Source organism: Triticum dicoccoides, chromosome 3A, assembly GCF_002162155.2.
Source record: "Triticum dicoccoides isolate Atlit2015 ecotype Zavitan chromosome 3A, WEW_v2.0, whole genome shotgun sequence".
In the NCBI taxonomy this organism is placed as follows: Eukaryota; Viridiplantae; Streptophyta; class Magnoliopsida; order Poales; family Poaceae; genus Triticum; species Triticum dicoccoides.
This window is the reverse complement of record NC_041384.1, coordinates 686637991-686645509: the sequence shown is the minus strand read 5'-3', so window position 1 is coordinate 686645509 and position 7519 is coordinate 686637991.

Below are 7519 nucleotides of genomic sequence, written 5' to 3'. Positions count from 1 at the left end.
CGGACTCCCACTCGCCTTGATCGTCTCCGCTCTCACCTCCGCTCGCCTCCCCTTCCTCAGTTGGCCCCTGTGCCCCGTTGGGCGTTGAGTACATCTCGGTAGTCGCCTGGAAAACAACACACAAGACGATAGTCAATCAACCTACTCAAAGAAGACCAATGAAGAAAACAAGATCTCAGTCAGGAGCATAAAGACATACCTGGTCCACATCATACGAGTTGTCGAGTGGAATTACCCTCCTGGCTCCTCGGGGGTTGTCTTTGTTCCCCGTGATGCTCGACAGCCACCCCTCCAGCATCTCGTCGGTAACCTCCTCTGGGTGGACCCGAGTGGTGTCGTCGAGACCCGAGTGCAGCCACATCGGGTGGTCACGAGCCTGGAGCGGTTGGATGCGCCTCCGGAGGAAGACCTCCAGCAAGTCCATACCAGTCACGCCCTCACGGACAAGCTCAACCACTCGACCAGCTAGTACTTTGACTTGGGCCTTTTCCTCCGGCGTCACTTTCAGAGAAGCAGGTTTTTCAGCTCGGTCGAGAGAGAAAGGGGGAAGTCCGGTCGACTGCCCTGGGGTCGCCTGGTCTTGATAGTAAAACCAGGTCGCCTGCCAACCGCGGACCGACTCCGGGAAAATGATAGATGGAAAACAACTCTTTCCCCTTGTCTGGATCACCAGGCCCCCGCACAGCTGAATCACCTGCGTCCTTTCGTCACTCGACTTGGCCTTCTTGACCGATTGAGAACGGCAGGTAAAGATGTGCTTGAAGAGTCCCCAATGGGGGCGGCAACCCAAGAAACCCTCACACATGGAAATGAAAGCAGCAAGATATACGATGGAGTTGGGAGTGAAGTGGTGGAGCTGCGCTCCGAAGAAGTTCAGAAAGCTCCGGAAAAAAGGATGGGGCGGCAGAGAAAACCCTCGGTCGATATGGGTGGCTAGGAGCACACACTCACCATCGCGAGGCGGCTGAGGTTCGATCTCTCTCCCCGGGAGACGCGCAGCTTCGTGGGGAATGACTCCCCCCTCGACCATGTCATCGAGGTCCTCTTGCTGGATCACCGACGGCATCCAGTCGCCCTGGATCCAGCCGCGGGGCAGAGCAGACCTTGAGGAAGATCCACCCCGAGCAGATCTCTTCCCTTTCCCCTGCGTTGCCGCCTTCTTCGCGCGCTTTAGAGCGGATGTCTTGTCCTTCGCCATCGTCGCCGGCAAATCTCGCACGGGTCTGCGGTGCTAGGGTGAGAGCGGAGGTGGCGGAGGAGCTTGCGAAGGGAGAGAGGAAGAAGAGAGCACACTATTTGGAAACCCCGAGCCGGCTACTTATAAGATGCCGCTCCCGAGTGGCTGACTGGTAGGCCGAGGCAATCCAGTCAAATCCCACAGCGGACACGCGCGCAGTACGTGGCGAAAAAGGTGGCGCGGAAATCAAGGAGCTTCCACTTTACCGCTTCCGATTACTGCGGCCGCTCCCGTCCCGCGCGCTTCCCGAAATCCGAATCCCACGACATCCGCGGGCTGCAAAACGACTTGTCAAAACAGAAGACCCTGCTCGCGCCGACACTCGGTATGTCACAAGTAACGAAATTCACTCGACGAAAGGCCTGGAATGGATCAAGGCGACTGGAAGAGGTTGATGACGTCATCCGTGACGATTGACCCAAAACGAGGCACTCATGTAGCCCAAAGAATCAGTCGGAAGGATCTCCAACTCTTTCCCCACTCAAACCTCGATCCATTCGGGGGCTAATGATGAAGCTATGTACCTAGGGTAGGGGCACAGACCTGTCCAAAGAGCCCTACCCAAGGACATCCCTAGAAGAAGTCACCTTTCAATCGACTTGAAGGTATCCCACTCGACGGGTTCAAGACACTCGACCAAGAAGCTATCACTCGACCATGAAGCCAACCACTCGACTGCCAGGAGACCTAAAGTCACTCCGCAGGCAAACGATCGGCTATTAAGTAGTCTTTATGGTCATTATAGCACTTTATTAGGGGCGTTACCAGTAACGCCCAACCTTAAATGTACCTTAAACCCTGCATCACCGAGGGCAGGAGAGGGCCGGCGAACTCTATATAAGCCACCCCCCTCCTCAATATGAAGGGTTCGCACCCCTGTTATTCATACACACATAATCCAATCGACCGCCTCCGGGCACCAAGATGTAGGGCTCTTACTTCCTTCGAGAAGGGCCTGAACTCGTAATCCTCGTGTGTTTACAACTTCCCAATAGCTGAGATCTAGCCTCTCCATACACACCCCCCTACATCACTGTCAGAGTTAGAACCACGACAGTATGTCATCCACATATAATATGAGAAATGCTATAGAGCTCCCACTCACTTTCTTGTAAACACAGGCTTCTCCATAAGTCTGCGTAAACCCAAATGCTTTGATCATCTCATCAAATCGAATGTTCGAACTCCAAGATGCTTGCACCAGCCCATAGATTGAGCGTTGGAGCTTTCACACATTGTCAGCATTCTTAGGATCGACAAAACCTTCCGGCTGCACCATATACAATTCTTCCTTAAGGAAACCATTGAGGAGTGCCGTTTTGACGTCCATTTGCCATATCTCATAATCATAGAATGCGGCAATTGCTAACATGATTCGGACGGACTTCAGCTTCGCTACGGGTGAGAAAGTCTCATCGTAGTCAACCCCTTGAACTTGTCCATAACCCTTAGCGACAAGCCGAGCCTTATAGATGGTCACATTACCATCCGCGTCTGTCTTCTTCTTAAAGATCCATTTATTTTCTATGGCTCGCCGATCATCGGGCAAGTCAATCAAAGTCCATACTTCGTTTTCATACATGGATCCTATCTCGGATTTCATGGCTTCCAGCCATTTGTCGGAATCTGGGCCCGCCATCGCTTCTTCATAGTTCGAAGGTTCACCATTGTCCAACAACATGATTTTCAGGACAGGGTTGCCGTACCACTCTGGTGCAGAACGTGTCCTTGTGGACCTACGAAGTTCAGTAGAAAATTGATCTGAAGTTTCATGATCATCATCATTAACTTCCTCTCTAGTCAGTGCAGGCACCTCAGGAACATTTTCCTGAGCTGCGCCACTCTCCGGTTCAAGAGGCAATACTTCATGAAGTTCTACTTTCCTTCCACTTACTTCTTTCGAGAGAAACTCTTTCTCTAGAAAGGATCCATTCTTGGCAACAAAGATTTTGCCTTCGGATCTGAGGTAGAAGGTATACCCAATAGTTTCTTTAGGGTATCCTATGAAGACGCATTTTTCCGACTTGGGTTCAAGCTTTTCAGGTTGAAGTTTCTTCACATAAGCATCGCATCCACAAACTTTGAGAAACGACAGCTTAGGTTTCTTCCCAAACCATAATTCATACGGTGTCGTCTCAAAGGATTTCGACGGAGCCCTATTTAAAGTGAATGCGGCAGTCTCTAAAGCATCACTACGGGTTAGAAGGTCTCATCGTAGTCAATCCCTTGAACTTGCCGAAACCCTTTTGCGACAAGTCGAGCTTTGTAGACAGTAATATTACCGTCGGCGTCAGTCTTCTTCTTGAAGATCCATTTATTCTCAATTGCTTGCCGATCATTGGGCAAGTCAACCAAAGTCCACACTTTGTTCTCATACATGGATCCCATCTCAGATTTCATGGCTTCAAGCCATTTTGCGGAATCTGGGCTCACCATCGCTTCTTCATAGTTCGTAGGTTCATCATGATCTAATAGCATGACTTCCAGAACAGGATTACCGTACCACACTGGTGTGGATCTTACTCTGGTTGATCTACGAGGTTCAGTAGTATCTTGTTCTGAAGTTTCATGATCATTATCATTAGCTTCCTCACTAATTGGTGTAGGTGTCACAGAAACAGTTTTCTGTGATGCACTACTTTCCAATAAGGGAGCAGGTACAATTACCTCGTCAAGTTCTACTTTCCTCCCACTCAGTTCTTTCGAGAGAAACTCCTTCTCTAGAAAGTTTCCGAACCTAGCAACAAAAGTTTTGCCTTCGGATCTGTGATAGAAGGTGTATCCAATAGTCTCCTTTGGATATCCTATGAAGACACATTTCTCCGATTTGGGTTCGAGCTTATCAGGTTGAAGCTTTTTCACATAAGCATCGCAGCCCCAAACTTTCAGAAACGACAACTTTGGTTTCTTGCCAAACCATAGTTCATAAGGCGTCGTCTCAACGGATTTCTCCAAAGCATAACCCCAAAACGATAGCGGTAAATCAGTAAGAGACATCATAGATCGCACCATATCTAGTAAAGGTACGATTACGACGTTCGGACACACCATTACGCTGTGGTGTTCCGGGTGGCGTGAGTTGCGAAACTATTCCGCATTGTTTCAAATGTACACCAAACTCGTAACTCAAATATTCTCCTCCACGATCAGATCGTAGAAACTTTATTGTCTTGTTACGATGATTTTCAACTTCACTCTAAAATTCTTTGAACTTTTCAAACGTTTCAGACTTATGTTTCATTAAGTAGATATACCCATATCTGCTTAAGTCGTCTGTGAAGGTGAGAAAATAACGATATCCGCCACGAGCCTCAATAATCATCGGACCACATACATCTGTATGTATGATTTCCAACAAATCTGTTGCTCTCTCCATAGTACCGGAGAACGGCGTTTTAGTCATCTTGTCCATGAGGCACGGTTCGCAAGTACCAAGTGATTCATAATCAAGTGGTTCCAAAAGTCCATCAGTATGGAGTTTCTTCATGCGCTTTACACCGATATGACCTAAACGGCAGTGCCACAAATAATTTGCACTATCATTATCAACTCTGCATCTTTTGGTTTCAACATTATGAATATGTGTGTTACTACTATCGAGATTCAATAAGAATAGACCACTTTCAAAGGTGCATGACCATAAAAGATATTACTCATATAAATAGAACAACCATTATTCTCTGATTTAAATGAATAACCGTCTCGCATCAAACAAGATCCAGATATAATGTTCATGCTTAACGCTGGCACCAAATAACAATTATTTAGGTTTAATATTAATCCCGAAGGTAGATGTAGAGGTAGCGTGCCGACTGCGATCACATCGACTTTGGAACCGTTTCCCATGCGCATCGTCACCTCGTCCTTAGCCAATCTTCGCTTAATCCGTAGTCCCTGTTTCGAGTTGCAAATATTAGCAACAGAACCAGTATCAAATACCCAGGTACTACTGCGAGTATTAGTAAGGTACACATCAATAACATGTATATCACATATACCTGTGTTCACCTTGCCATCCTTCTTATCCGCCAAATACTTGGGGCAGTTCCGCTTCCAGTGACCAGTCTGCTTGCAGTAGAAACACTCAGTTTCAGGCTTAGGTCCAGACTTGGGTTTCTTCTCTTGAGCAGCAACTTGCTTGCTGTTCTTCTTGAAGTTCCCCTTCTTCTTCCCTTTGCCCTTTTTCTTGAAACTAGTGGTCTTGTTGACCATCAACACTTGATGCTCCTTTTTGATTTCTACCTCCGCAGCTTCCAGCATTGCGAAGAGCTCGGGAATAGTCTTATTCATCCCTTTCATATTATAGTTCATCACGAAGCTCTTGTAGCTTGGTGGCAGTGATTGGAGAATTCTGTCAATGACACAATCATCTGGAAGATTAACTCCCATCTGAATCAAGTGATTATTATACCCAGACATTTTGAGTATATGCTCACTGATAGAACTGTTCTCCTCCATCTTACAGCTATAGAACTTATTGGAGACTTCATATCTCTCAATCCGGGCATTTGCTTGAAATATTAACTTCAACTCCTGGAACATCTCATATGCTCCATGACGTTCAAAACGTCGTTGAAGTCCCGGTTCTAAGCCGTAAAGCATGGCACACTGAACTATCGAGTAGTCATCAGCTTTGCTCTGCCAGACGTTCACAACATCTGGTGTTGCTCCAGCAGCAGGCCTGGCACCCAGCGGTGCTTCCAGGACGTAATTCTTCTGTGCAGCAATGAGGATAATCCTCAAGTTACGGACCCAGTCCGTGTAATTGCTACCATCATCTTTCAACTTTGCTTTCTCAAGGAACGCATTAAAATTCAACGGAACAACAGCACGGGCCATTTATCTACAATCATACATAAACAAGCAAGATACTATCAGGTACTAAGTTCATGATAAATTTAGGTTCAATTAATCATATTACTTAAAGAACTCCCACTTAGATAGACATCCCTCTAATCCTCTAAGTGATTACATGATCCAAATCAACTAAACCATGTCCGATCATCACGTGAGATGGAGTAGTTTCATTGGTGAACACCACTATGTTGATCATATCTACTATATGATTCACGCTCGACCTTTCGGTCTCCGTGTTCCGAGGCCATATCTGTATATGCTTGGCTCGTCAAGTATAACCTGAGTATTCCGCGTGTGCAACTGTTTTGCACCCGTTGTATTTGAACGTACAGCCTATCACACCCGATCATCACGTGGTGTCTCAGCACGAAGAACTTTCGCAACGGTGCATACTCAGGGAGAACACTTCTTGATAATTTAGCGAGAGATCATCTTATAATGCTACCGTCAATCAAAGCAAGATAAGATGCATAAAAGATAAACATCACATGCAATCAATATAAGTGATATGATATGGCCATCATCATCTTGTGCTTGTGATCTCCATCTCCGAAGCACCGTCAATAAAATTTAGCATCATATCTTGACCATATCACATCACAATATGCCCTGCAAAAACAAGTTAGACGTCCTCTACTTTGTTGTTGCATGTTTTACGTGGCTGCTACGGGCTTAAGCAAGAACCAATCTTACCTACGCATCAAAACCACAATGATAGTTTGTCAAGTTGGTGCTGTTTTAACCTTCGCAAGGACCGGGCGTAGCCACACTCAGTTCAACTAAAGTTGGAGAAACTGTCACCCGCAAGCCACCTATGTGCAAAGCACGTCGGGAGAACCGGTCTCGCGTAAGCGTACGCGTAATGTCGGTCCGGGCCGCTTCATCCAACAATACCGCCGAACCAAAGTATGACATGCTGGTAAGCAGTATGACTTATATCGCCCACAACTCACTTGTGTTCTACTCGTGCATATAACATCAACATATAAAACCTAGCTCGGATACCACTGATGGGTTTCGTAGTAATTTCAAAAAATTTCCTACGATCACGCAAGATCATGGTGATGCATAGCAACAAGGAGAGAGTGCGATCTACGTACCTTGTAGATCGACAATGGAAGCGTTTGGTTGATGTAGTCGTACGTCTCCACGGCCCTACCGATCAAGCACCGAAACTACGGCACCTCCGAGTTCTAGCACACGTTCAGCTCGATGACGATCCCCGGACTCCGATCCAGCAAAGTGTCGGGGAAGAGTTCCGTCAGCACGACGGCGTGGTGACGATCTTGATGTACTGTTGCAGCAGGGCTTCGCCTAAGCACCGCTACAATATTATCGAGGACTATGGTGGAAGGGGGCAGCACACACGGCTAAGAATATGATCACGTGGATCAACTTGTGTCTCTCTGGGGTGCCCCTACCTCC